General features: G+C 40.3%; 1 protein-coding gene across 2 annotated transcripts in view; it reads right to left on the reverse strand.

Moving 5' to 3' along the window:
* Positions 1–13,998, reverse strand: part of PEX2 (peroxisomal biogenesis factor 2) — a 28,116-nt gene extending 14,118 nt beyond the window's left edge. The window contains exons 1-2 of one of the 2 annotated variants that reach the window (XM_080581642.1): positions 13,723–13,998; positions 13,385–13,686 (exon numbers count right to left, since the gene is read on the reverse strand). The gene's annotated coding sequence lies outside the window, so the exon portion shown is untranslated. The remainder of the gene's footprint in view (positions 1–13,384; positions 13,687–13,722) is intronic. The other variant, XM_080581643.1, reaches the window with a different exon arrangement.
* Positions 13,999–14,286: the final 288 nt, after the last annotated feature.

Consider the following 14,286-nt stretch of genomic DNA (forward strand, 5'->3'; position numbering starts at 1 on the left):
AGGAATATTATATTATGACATATTAGTAAGAAAAGTTGTAGGCCCACAAATTACTCCCTGAAACAACGCAGAAAGGACTAAAACACCAAGAGGTAAGATTCTGCAAAAGCTTAGCATTCACGTAGCTCAGTCAGGAGGACATTGTAGGTAGCGAGCATACTATGAATCATAGACTTTCTGAAGAAAACATCACCAACACACAGTTCCTGTTCACTTCAGGAGCTACAGTGTACCTAGTATTACACATTCAGTGTTGTCATACTCTGTGAGAGCACGCAACCAAGCAAATAAAGTGACAATATCATTAAGACTACAGTTACAGTGAAGACACTGGACTTTCACATTTAAACCTTTGGTCTACTCTTCTTTCTTTTATGTTCACAAGATTAGGATATAAACAGATAAGTGTGAAAAAAATATGCCACCCATCACAAGAATGCTGTGATTTTTTTTAGTGCAAAGTGCTTTTTGTTTTTGTTGATGCTTAGTGAAGACATATTCTGTTTAACTGTTCTTTTCACTTATTTCAATAGTAGATGTTTTAGATGCCAATTTGAAATCAATAAATGTTAAAGACAAGAAATCAAACTATAGGTATGCGTTTACTTACAAAATCTTCCTTCACATCTACTCTCATAATAAAATACAAAACCTAGACCCCAGCTGCTGAAAACCTCATGTTTTATCATTAATTCTCATCTCTTCCTTGCTTTTCAAGTGTAGAGAGAAATATTCTCAGATCAAAGACTAGTTGGAAGAACCAACTGCGTTGTCTCTTAATCACTTTAAAAATAACATCACTTCATCATTACTTAAAACGACCTTACAGAAGATTGATGTTGTATTACTGTCTGGATTTTGATATGCTTCAGCTAAACACCTATCGTTTTGTAAAGAACAAAGTGATTCTTCAACCATTTGAAATAACTACTAGCACTAAGTGAAATATCATTAATACACTGCACTCATAGAAGGTACCATTTATTTCTGATATTCCTGGGAAACAGGACTATTTTTAGACGTTGAAAAAGCAAAGGAATACACTGAATGAATCCCACAGATGAAATCAAGATTTTTATTAAAGATGCTGAGTGAGCAACTAGTAACAAATTCCAGAATGCTACTGTACTGAGTCTGGCTGGGATGGAGTTAAGTTTCCCCACAGCAGCCCATACAGTGCTGTCTGTGCTTTGCACTTGTAGCTAGAACAGTGCTGGTATCACACTGATGTTCGGCTACTGCTGAGCAGTGCTGACACAGCTTCAAGCCTGTCTCTCCAACTCCCCTGCAAAAGCCAGTAGGCTGAAGGTAGGCAAGAGGTGGGGTGGGGACACGGCCAGGGCAGCAGACCTAGACTGACCAAAGGGATATCCCACACCGTAACATCATTGCTCAGCAACAACAGCTGGGGGAAGAAAGAGATAGATGGGGGAACACTCCTTGTGAAGGTCTTCTGGAACAACCAGCACGTATACCGAGGCCTTGCTTCCCAGGAAATGGACAAACTTCACTGGCTGATGGGAAGTTGAGAGTATTTTTTTCTCCTTCTGCTTCCATGCGTGGCCTTTTCTTCTTTTTCTTTTCTCCTTTCATTAAACTGCTTCTCTGTCATCCATCTCATATTCTCCCCTGCCCCTGTCCTGCTGAGGAGCGGGAGAGCATCTGTGTGTTGCTTAGCTGTCTACCAGTGTTAAACCACAACATTTACACTGAATGCCAGAAGACCAAACACAAGACAAAAATACATTCCAATCATAGGTTGCCTTTCCAAATTCAACTCAGCAAACCTAGATTTCATACAGTGCAATACGAGAGATTAACAACTGATGAATGCCTGGAGACAGCAAAAAAACATAACAATAGCTCATTGACTTATCTTCCATAAACAACCTGGCAAAGTCAAAATATTAGGGCTTCAAGTTACAAAATCAAAACCAGCTCACAAGAGCCAAAATTGATAAAACAGTAATGAAGAGCAGTATAAAAGTGCTGCACTGTTAGAAGTTGTTCATCCGTCATTTCTGTCAGTATTTGATGGAAACTGAAAATCCTGCATCAATGCAACACATTCTCTCGATGAATGCTAGCAACTGAGATTTTTATTGGCCAGAGTTAAAGATACACTGAGTGGTAAGAGCTCCCATTGACTTCAGAAAAATCTGTGATGAGGCAACACTCTTAAAAGACATATTATTAGATGAAATAAATAAATAAATAAATCTGAGTGTCTAATTACTGTATAACTTATATTTAAAATATTACCTTATAAACCTTGTGATGTTAAATTGAAGGGAACAAAAGCTGATTATAAATTTGTCTTCCCTGCAGAATAATGGGCACAGATAGCATCACCCTTCCAAGTTTCTGGATATGGCTCTAATTTTATTATAATAAATAATAAGCATGTAGTAAGTTGCATGCAATCCTTATTCTTCTTTACCTCATATCCCATTTCCTCTTCTTCCCCCATTTTATTTTCTCCTTTTCCATAGTATGTCAAATTGTAAACATCTCTACAGGGATGCACCAATTCCACACATAAGTTCCCATTCCCTGCTGTACTAAATTAAAGCTAACTGCTGTTGCTTTTAATTAAATTGAATGTTTAAAAAAAAAAAAGCTTGACAAAAGACATTGCATGGTAACTTCCTGAGGCTTTTCTAAAAAAAACACATCTTGAACACGAAGACGGAGAGCCAGAATATATGCCTAATAAATGATATTGACATTTTTCCTTTGAAAACAGTAGCAGGTAACAAGAATTGTCTGAAGACATACCTTGTATTTACTGTAGTTAAATCAAAATGGTGTAGGGTTTGGTTGAAGCACTCTGACAGAGTTGAGACTATGAGAGTTAAGTAGAAGAGACAACATCTTTGACTAAACCAGTATCAGAAGGTATGAGCACAAGGGATCCCTTATGCCACAAATGTAGGTCTCAACCACTGACAATCACATAAGCAGATGACAGGAAGATCCTTGCGTTTGAATAGATTTTGGTTATGATGAGGATACCAGGTTCTGATATACGGATTGATAAGCAAAAGTCTACAATGCATTTCATGTATAGAAGTGAAAAGGATGCAAAGCTTAGATGTGCCATCCTTTGTGCTAAGTAGGTAAAACAACACACTGTGGCAAAGGCATGCAGATCATTTTCAGAATTGTTGGAAGAACATGAATGAGTGGTTGTTCGCCCGCTGTGGGCAGTTATAGCTGTAACTACTCATTTGCTGGTTACTGTTACTTACCCAAGAAGTTGGCCTTATGTGTACTAACATGTAATATCTGTTTTTCACTGTTTTAAGGGCTCTGTATCTCACATAGCCTTATTTGTCAAGCACGGTACCAATGCTAATTTTATGCATCTGTTCTATGGCCTCCATGCCTTTCTTCCATACTACTACAAAAAAAAAGTAATCTTGCTTAAATTCCCATTTCACAGCTCTGCTGTGTTTCTGTTCTGCTTCTGTCTGATCTGTATGAATGGATCACCAGACAGTTCTGGAAATGCCAGGATTAAGACTAAGATATATAGAAGAGACTCAGAAGCAATGCCTGTTCTACATACTCAAATACAATTAAATATAATTTACCACAGATGACAGAACCCTGAAATTTTGCATTAAACATACCTTAGCTTCATCATTTGCAAACACAGCCATTGCTCAGATTTTATTCCATCTTTTTTTTTTTTTTTTGACACACATATGCATACCAACTGCACAGTCATGAATATTCAGTGGTATGCAAGTGCTGATTCAAGTACTACACCGCAGGAACATAATGTCCTTTAACATTTTATTAGAAATGCTTATTAGATGAAAAAGGTAAAATCTGTCCTAAACGCATAGCCAACTCATAATTAACCTTTGTCCACACCTGTACCAAAAGAAGTACTATACATAAAACCAAACAGACTGTACGTATTTACAGCACATTAAAGCCAAGGCCCTTCATCAGTACGAAGTTAAGCCTGTTCACCATCAGTTTTAAGTTTTGGTCTTGCATTATATGGTGTAACAATAATAACTGGATCTAACTATAGTCAGCAACTCTCAACTACTGCAAAGATAAAGAATGGTACTTTATATCAGCATATCTCATTTTTTAGGCTCCAGTTCTGCAGAAATATAAGCTGATGTAATTTCTGAAAGCTAGTTACTCCCTCCCATCTTAACCCAACTTGGTATTTCTCCCCCCCTCCTTTTTCTTCCTTTTAAGCAGACTAGCACCAATGCTCATTTGACTCTCTGCTGAACTGTTCTACTATGTTGAAGAACATACAATCCTGTTTCAATTGTTTCAATTTATTTTTCTCCAGATTTGGTACACAAACCAGACAGCACAGTATCATGTAAGACCCATGCAATATCGGTATGCCCCACATCAGGCCAAGAAATAAACAAGCAGTCACAAGACGGTCTGCCTTTGACATACTCTTGCATCTGCCACCAATCAACTGGCAGATAGAAAACCAAGCCTTTTATTTAATGAGTTGAACTGCTCTTTTAGTCTTCAAGCCTGATACCCTGAATGTGCAAGGATAAGACTAAAATACCATAAATCTGAATAATGGGACTTTTTTGCTGTCTTTAGAAAATGAAAAGAACAAAAAGAATTACCTGTATAAGTCAGCTGTAGGTATCAGGCAGACTTGCAGGTGAGAGGCTACTCTGCTTAAATACAGAATACCATGTGATTTCCCCCAACTCTTACCTCTTTGGTATGATTGTAGTCTGAAATGTTTGGCATACAGTGACTAATAAGGATGCTTAGAAAATTAGATGTGCTCACTGTCCCCAAATCTTACACACTCTTCAACCCTGTACCTTGACTAGCATTTCAGATTGCACTAGCAGGGGTGCACACACATATTACAAGTAGCAGATTTGAAGAGGAATAGTAACTTCCTTACTATGCAACCTGAGCTGTACACCTGACAGCTTCTTAGTCCTTCTGCAATTCCAGCACGAATCCACATTCATGATTTAGTTACGCCCCACAGAGCCATAGCCCTATATTAATTTCCTTTCGAGAAAAATTTCCTTTCTTCATGCCAGCCCCCTCCTGTGATATCTCCTGCCTGCTCTTCTGCTTATAGAATTAATAACATTGGTTTTGAATAATACTGTTTTTGAACATATTTTTCAAGTTTTCTTAGAATTTGACCTTGATTTATTTTCTTTCTTTTCCAACTCCACTGCCAATATTAGCAGACACTAACTCAGTGGAGATAAGCAGGTACAGAGACAGCATTTTTAGTTGTATTTTTCCCAGGCAGATACTAATACAAATTCAATGAATACGAAGAGTGATTCAACTTGCATCTAAAGGCTAAAAAACTCCATAGGTCCTTTGCTGCAGGGAAAAGAGGAAGTGCTCAGACCCAGTCAGAGTCAACCCATGAATTAAGAGTTGTTCCACTACCATTATTCCTCTCTTTTCCTGTTATATATTTGTTCTCTTTTTCCTCCTTCTCAAATTTTATTTCTCTTACTCATTTATCTCCACCCTTTCCTTCCTCTGAAATATCCAGATTTAGTTTCTTTTTCTGAATTAATTTTAGACTTTCAAATTGTCTTGCTTTTTACCTTCAAACAAACAAGCCCTACCACTGTCTCTGAGAGAGCCACATGCAAAGAGATGTACTATCTTTTTGTTCTCCCTCTCCTGAACATTTTTGCAAAGTTTAGATATGCACTGACAATGCTTGTAGACATAGTTCAAACACATGGCTGCATGAGCCATTTAAGTAACCTGAAAAGTAGTAGGACAGAGTCTTCCATTTTCCCTGTCTGACTCATGAGTCTGCAGCCTTTTAGCAGAACACTTTTTTTTTTTTTTTTCCTAATTCACTGTTTTTAACTTTACTACTCAAAGAGTATTGGGAGTGCTATGGACTAGCTGGTGTTTAGAGCATACTAGTTTTAGAGATATAGTACCAAATCTTTTCTCTTCCCCCTTCACTGGTCTATGTGAAAAAAGTATCTATTCTATTATGCTAAAAAAAAAAAAAAAAAAGAAAAACAACAGCAACACACCAAAACAAAACCAAAACAGAATAAGCAGCTTGCTTGAAAATACCATACCCCCTGCACTCCAAAATACATAACAAGTTTTGGAGGCTGTCATCATGAAGTGCAGCAGCAATACAGTGGTTTTGTCATAGAAGAGTTACCGTCATTTATGTTGAAATATTAAATTCACTCTCTATTTGTTATAAGAAAATTTGTGAACTTGGACCTTGCGCCTGAAAAGTTCACATTTGGAAACCAGCCCTTGTTGTGAGGAAATACACATTAACATGTTCTAAGGAAAGAATGATTTTAATTGGCCAAATGAATATCATCTAACAGCACACATTACTTACAAGTGCAAAAATATCCTTTTCATTTTTTTGTTTCTTATGAGCTTAGCATATGCTACGCATACACATAAGGCAAATACATTTGTAGAGAGCTAAGTATACCCATAATGTGAAGGAACAACATATACTTTACGGTACTTACAGGATAGAGTTGACTGTAATTTAAAGAAAAACAGACCTCTCTTGAGGTTTGCTTAATTTTTTTTTCTTCTGTCACTAGAAAGTTGTAAAAGGGGTTTCCCTCTCTGAGTTTCTTAAAGTACAATATGCTTGCGAAATTCAACTACTGGGTTGACAAATATTGTTTGTGTATTTACTGTAAACTAACAACAAGAAGAATTCCAGATTGCTATTTCCCCCTCCTCCCTTTTTAATTTTTTAGTTTTTAATAAATGTGATAACAGGGGCAATAGAAAGGGATTAGTGTGTTTATTGTTAAGCTCATGATATCCAACTCAGCAGGGTCATCTCAAGCAGGTTGCCCAGGACTGTTTCCAAGAATATTTGAAGATCTTCAAGGAGAGACACTCCACATCCTCTCTGTGCAACCTGTTCCTATGCTCCATCACCTACACAGTAAAGGACGTTCAGAGAATACCTGCTGTGCTCCATTTTGTGCCTACTGCCTCTTGTCCTGGCTCTGGACACCATTGAAAAGAACCTGCTCTCAGCTCTCTTAGCATCCTCCCTGCAGGTATTCATATACAACCACGAGTTTCATCCTGAGCCTACTCCTCTCCATGGTTACCAGTCCTAGCTCTTAGCCTTTCCTCATATGTGAGATGCTCCAATCCCTAAACTGCATGTGTAGCCCTTCACTAACCCTCCCCAGTAGCTTCATAACTGTCTTGTACTGGGGAGCCTAGAACTGGAGACAGTACTCCAAATCTGGCCTTACCAGTGCTGAGGAGAAAAGACGCTCAACTTTAACCAACTCCCTCAGCCTGCTAGCAACACTTCCCCTAATGCAGCCCAGGATATCTTTAGTCTTTGTGACAAGAATTATTTCTTCCCAGATGCAGGTTTGCACTTCGTTGAACTGCATGAGGTTCCTGCCAGCTCATTTCTCCAGCATGTCAAGGTCCCTCTGGTGGTTGCCCAACCCTCCGGTGTATCCACCATGCCTCCCAGTTTTGTATCATCTGCAAAATTGCTGAACACTCTGTCCCACCACACAAATTGTTAATGAAGATGTTAAACAGGACATGATCCAGTATTGACCTCTTACCAGACTTTGCACCACTGATCACCACCCTCTGGGCCTGGCTGTTCAGTTTTTAACCCACCTCACTGTCTGCTCATCAACAGCTTCCCTATGTCTTCCCTGTGATGGGAAACAGCATCAAAAACCTTACTGAAGTCTAGGCAAATGATATCTGCTGCTATCTCCTCTTTTACAAGCCCATCATTTCATCATAGAAAGTTTTAAGGTTCATCATGCTCAACTTCTCCTTGGTGAAAACATGCTGACTACTCCTGATCACTTTCTTGACCTTTATTGCCTGAAAACAGTTTAAAGGATTAGTTGCTCCATAACCCTCTCAGAGGTCAAGGTGAAGCTGATCAACCTGTAGTTCTCTGTACTCTTCTTCTTGAAGACAGCCACCCACTAGATCAGGTTGCACCAGGGACTCATCTAACCTGGCCTTGAGCACCTCCAGGGATGGGGCATCTACGGCTTCTCCGGGCAACCTGTTCCAGTACCTTACCATCTTCTGGGAGAAGAATTTCATCCTAATACTCAATCTAAAAATCTCCCCTCTTTCAGTTTAAAACCATTCCCCCTTGTCCTGTCATTGCCTGCCCAAGCAAAAAGTTGTTCTCCATCTTTTTTTATAAGCCCCCTTTAAATATTGAAAACAGAATAGGTTACCCTGGACCCTACTCTTCAGGCTGAACATCCCCATCTCTCCCAGACTTCCTTCATAGGAGAGATGCTCCAGCCTTATGATCAACTTCGTAGCTGCTCTCTGGACCCGCTCTAACAAATCCACATTCTTCTTGTGCTGGGGGCCCCAGACCTGGATGCAGTACTCCAAGTGTGGCCTCACAATGGCAGAGTAGAGGATGAAGTTTCTCTAGCCCTCAGACACCTCTCCCAATCACCATGATCTTTCAAATATTATTGGAAGTAGCTTCACAGTAACTTCAGTCAGATCTCTCAGCACTTATGGGCTTATCAGGCCTTACTAACTTAACGTATGTACAGTTTGCTCAAGTATTGTATGACTTGATCTTCTTCTACCAAGGGCACATCCTCCTTGCTTTAGGCTTTCCACTGGACTCAGGGATTCCTGAAAGCTGGCCTTGCTAGCAAATACTGAGGTGAAGGTCTTCATTACCTCAGCCTTTTCCATGTCACATGTCACCAGGGCTCCTGCCCCCTTCAGCAGCAGGCTCACGCTTCCCCTATTCTTCCTTTTGCCACTGAGGCAAAGAAGCCCAAATAGAAGCCCTTCTGTTACCTTTCACTTCCCTTGCCAGATTCAGCCCCAGGCAGGCTTTTTACAAATTAGTTTACACACTAATTTAATGAAGTTGCATTTATGCCTAAATATTTATCAGTGTTAGCCAATTTCTTCCTTTTTTTTTTTTTTTTAAGATCTTCCTGATTTCTAATCCCAGTGAAAATGAATAAACAGAGATTGCAAATGCAATAGTGTTATGGGATTAAAAAAATAGTAGGCCATTATAACCAACATGGAAAAAAAAGCACAGGTAATATGCTATTTATATCATAAGCTGATATTGCTGAATGATTTGTCTATGTTTAACTGACTAGGTTTTCCTTTAGACATTTGCTCATCTCCTCCCTCTTCTCCTTCCTCATATTCTCTCTGAACCTCAAAGCTTTAAAATGACTGATATTTTATAAAAGAATAGTAAAAGACATTCTTATTTTCTCCCATCTTGAATATGTGATAAAGTGTTTTATTTCTGAAATACCATGTGATGTACTATAACAAGATATATGCTAATACTGGATTCAGACATCACTCCCTCCCCCTTGATTACCTATATTTTTATTCATTTTATGTTTTTTGATATTGATTACTGTGTAGTCATATGATATTGATACTAAATAGCCATAAATTTGCTTCACTCCTTCCTTCCCAAATATTCTCTGAGTAGCAGCCTCGAGCAGTTTTCAGAACTGTCACTATAAAAGACTATAAGCTATAAAAGATTAAACACTAGAGAAGATCAAATGTCTTTCTTGACTTGCACCACAGCATTTGATGTCAAAAGCACAAATGGAGGTCCTCAGATTAGTAACAGTGTCAAAAACTATCAGAGTATAGAAATTACCTTTCCTATTCTATAAGTTGTCCAAGGAAGTCTTTATACACTATCAATACCTGTTTGCAAGTTTTAATTGAGTTTTATTTAGTCCATCACAGGAACATTTGCTTCCTACATGTCCTGAATCACAGCAACTATCAAAAGCTTTCTGTGAGTCACTGCCTTCACTAACAAAAGAAGCGATATCTGCAGTCTCAGGAAAAAAAAGGGGAAAAAAAAAAAAAACTAAAAGGAGACAAACACACAGAGCTCTCAAGCAAACAAAAAAAATCCCTCCCAAACCTAAATAACACCCTCCTTGCCCAAAAGACATTCAATTTGGAATGAAAAAAGGTGCGACACTCAAAAGCAAAGTTATCTTATCAAACTAGTTGATGTTGTTCTATCTGGAGTTTTTAGAATCACTTACAGTTATTGAGCACTTTATCAAGCCAAATCATTTTACCTACACATATTTATCTTGAAGGAAGTGATTGTCCCTCTCTGCTCTGTGCTAGCATGGCCTCACCTTGAGCACAGTGTGGAGTTTTGGGTGCTACAGTATAAGAAGGACATACAACTATCAGTGTCCCCAAAGGAGGGCTATGAAGATGGTGAAGGGTCTAGGGGGCAACATGTACGAGGAGAAGCAGAGGTCCCTTGGTTTGCTCAGCCCAGAGCAGAGCAGGCTGAGGGGAGGCCTCATGGCGGCCTGCAGCTCCCTCACGAGGGGAGTGGAGGGGCAGGCGCTGAGCTCTGCTTTCTGGGGACAGCGACAGGACCCGAGGGAACGGCATGGAGCTGGGACAGGGGAGGGTCAGGCTGGATGTTAGGGAAAGGTTCTTCCCTGAGAGGCAGTCGGGCACTTGAACACGCTCCACAGGGAAGTGGTCACGGCACCAAGCCTGATGGAGTTCAAGCAGCGTTTGGACAACACTCTCAGACACATGGCCTAGTTTTTGAGAAGTCCCGTGCAGAGCCAGGAGTTGGATTTGATAATCCTTGTGGGTACCTTCCAATGTGGTATATTCTATGACTGCAATTTCTGTTACGGTTTATCAGTAAACAAAGCCAGCAATGAGTGTTTACATTTTTAAATAATTATCTGTAAATGCATTTTTCTCCTAAGATAATGAAATTAAGTTGAATCAGTTTTACTTTTTTAATAAGGGTTTGTGTCCTCAAATACATGTTTGGTGTATCTTGCTTTATCCTTACTAATCCACCATCAAGAAATGGGTCATACCATTCAAGATACCTGACAGCTTATTAATCAGAGAATGAATTTTTAATGCATCCGAAGGTCCATTACCTAAGAGGTTAAAGTTTTCTTAAACTAAGTTCAGAGGATGTTATTTTATGTGCTTGTACTGATGTCCTAGGAGTTCTAATGACAGCTTTTGAGAGACCTTAACAGGAGCGTATTTAGAAACATATAAGTTCACCTCTGTTACTTTAGAGTTCTGCAACATTTTCAACACAAGTAAATTTAACCATTCAATGTGGTGTCTAATTTTAATTATTTACCCAATTATATCAACATTAATTTCCATTAAAACTCCAGTGAAACTCTTAATTTTCTTCATCTGGGGTCTGGAAAGGATGATCTCAACAAATAAAAACACAAGTTTAAACCCATGCAGGACTAGAAGTTAAAGGGACTTAGCTGAAATAAATTTTAGCTTGAAGTTTTGCCTCTTCTTCTGTTTTATCCCCAGATTAATGCAATTTTAGAATGTGCTGTACTCTCTCTATATATATACAGACACTGAATCACTACTTTAAAAACTGTAAAAATAAAATAAAAGTATACACACAATTGTTACAAAAAAATACCACACCTCTTTCACCTTCCCACAATACAACCCAGATTGGTAGACAAGAAGATATGATTGGAAGGTCCTTGCAAAACCTTCACAGATGATATTTCTAGGCAGTGAATTGGAAAGTGAAATAATGCCTATCAGTAGGTTAACAAAATGGAAAACATAATCATCATGGTAATTAAAGTGCAAATGCATAAGCCATTAAAAATATTAAGATTCTTTAAAATAAAAATAATAATGCTGCTTTCTTAATAATATAACGCTTGCATAGATAGACACAATCTTCTAAAAATTTTTAGCAATAAAAGAAATGCATGATTTACCCAAAAGGACACAAGTTATTTTCAAAACGTTATATTAATGTATAAGATGGTAAGATGTTGAAAGGATTTTAATTCTTTTCTTTACAGAAATTGAAATTAGTTTGAATTAGCCTATTTGTGGTGTAATATCTCATGTACAACATGTATCTATGCTGACATATATGGACCAAGTGCTGAAATATTATCTCCAAAGACAGAGTATGTGGATAATATGTTTTTAATTCTAAATAAGTATTCTAATAAGAGCACTAGCCACCACAGCAGATGTTCCAATCATCTATTTCCATAGTACTAAAGTGTAAGTGTTAAATCCCTTCAACATTCTTGACATTATGTACCCTACTGGCCTATTGCATTTCTACAAAAAAAAAAAAAGAGAAAGCTTTTTAAAGAGTTAATATATATATCCTGTATGTGTGAAGTTATCTCCCCAAGTCCAGATCAAGTAACTGCAATGGATGACTTCATGCCCTGTGAACAGACTTAAACAAAAGAATTCAGAGGTGTGAATTGTTACTCCTCATTAACAGTTTCTTTCTACTGTGTCATATCCCAGCAATGATACTTCAGTTTATCTAATGAAGGGTTTGGTAAGAAAACAGGTGATAATGACACCATGCAGAAAATGAAAAACTGCTACTGAGATCAAACAGATTCTTAAAGAGAAAAAAATATTTGTACAAGAAAGCATCAATAAATATCTTTTCACACAGAATAAATAAAAATAGTCTCAAAGTGAATGCTTCATCAGCAACTGCTGCTGAACTGCATGTTAATAATGGCTCTAAACAAGTCAGACAAGAATTCACTAACTTGCAAAATATTTAGCCACTTGTTTGATTGTACTGGAATTGGGTTTTACTACAAAGTGGCCATACTTATCTTTGACCTCGATTAACATTTCCTTCCCACTGGCAGTTAAAAGATGATACCAGGAACTCTGGATTTAAAGACATATGCAGTCCTCTTATTCTCATTAGTGACTGTGTCATGAAATGGAATTCACCTCTCTCCTAAAATAACTTGGCCATCAGACTCAATCTACATTTGCTTTGTGACAAACCATTAGTTTGCAAAACTGTTGCAGGCTGCACAAAACTGAGTTAACAGAAAGTGGAAAAGTGCCATCCCCCCCACAGCAAGTATCTATGAGTTGAGGTATATCACAGAATCATTAAGATTGGAAAAGACCTCCAAGATCATCTGGTCCAACCGTCCCCCTACCACCTACGTCACCCACTAAACCCTGTCCCTGAGCATCATGTCCAACCTTTCCTTAAACACCCCCAGGGATGGTGACTCCACCACCTCCCTGGGCAACCCGTTCCAATGCCTGACTGCTCTTTCTGAGAAGAAATGTCTCCTAATTTCTGACCTGAACCTCCCCTGGTGCAACTTGAGGCCATTCCCTCCTGTCCTATTGCTAGTTATCTTTGATCGTGATCTAGACCATGGTTACAGGAAAGACTTCTGGAGCTCTACAACTGTTTGACTCACTCAACTGACATCGGCCTAAGAATTCAATCGAATTCATCGCCCTGTCCTTTCTCCAGAGGACATGCTAAGGCTCCCTCCTTTCTTACCTTACGCTTTGGGCCTAGCTGGAAGCCTTGCAGCCTCCTTGCATGCTCAGGTAGGCAGGCACCGGGAGGAAGCACACCGGCGGATCTCACGACACTGCGCAGCCCGGGCAGGCCGTTAAAGGAGAACCACAAGTTCTTTTTCTCACAAGCAGGGCCCGGGACCGATGCCAGCAGGCTCACCGCCCGCCCGCCCGCCCCCGGGACCTGCCAGCGCCGGCCCTGCCCGTGTCCGGGCCCAACCCACAGGGCTGCCACGGGGGCTCGGTCTCCAGCCTCCCCGCGAAGGCCCGTGCGACCGGAGCCTCCCGTGCGACCGGAGCCTCCCGTGAGGCCGGAGCCTCCCGTGAGGCCGGAGCCCCCCCGGCCCGGCCTCCTCCACCCCGCCGCCACCAGCCCGCGGTCACCGAGGCAGCGCCCGCAGCCCAGAGCGGCGGCGGCCGCAGCGATAGATACCCCAGGTGAGCGCCTAGAGCGGCTGCACAGGAAATGCCCGCGGATGCCGAGATGACGTGTTTGAAGGTCTCCCGAGGCGGTGTCCACGCCGGGGCATTGATTGACAGGCAGCACAGCAAATCAAGCGGCTCAGCGGGAGCTGGGGGAGCCAATGGGAGAAGGGAGGGGGCGGGGCGGGAAGGGCGGCTGCTGCTGGAGGGCCCGGGAGCAGCACGATGGGGGCGTTGGGGAACAGGAAGAAAGGAGCTGGGGTTGGGGCTGCTGGGTGGCGTGTGCAAATAAATCACTTCAGCACGTGTCCTAAAAGCAGGTCACGGGCTCTGGCCTGACTTGCTTTTCAGACAGGGGCTGACCTGAAAAAGGCGGAGGGCGTGTAGAAATGAGCTTCTGCTTTCATTTCTGTACAGAAAGCTTGAGCTTAGTGCACTTTCAGTTGAGGAAAACCCCAT

Source organism: Anser brachyrhynchus (assembly GCF_964034855.1).
Source record: "Anser brachyrhynchus genome assembly, chromosome: 2".
Lineage (NCBI taxonomy): Eukaryota > Metazoa > Chordata > Aves > Anseriformes > Anatidae > Anser > Anser brachyrhynchus.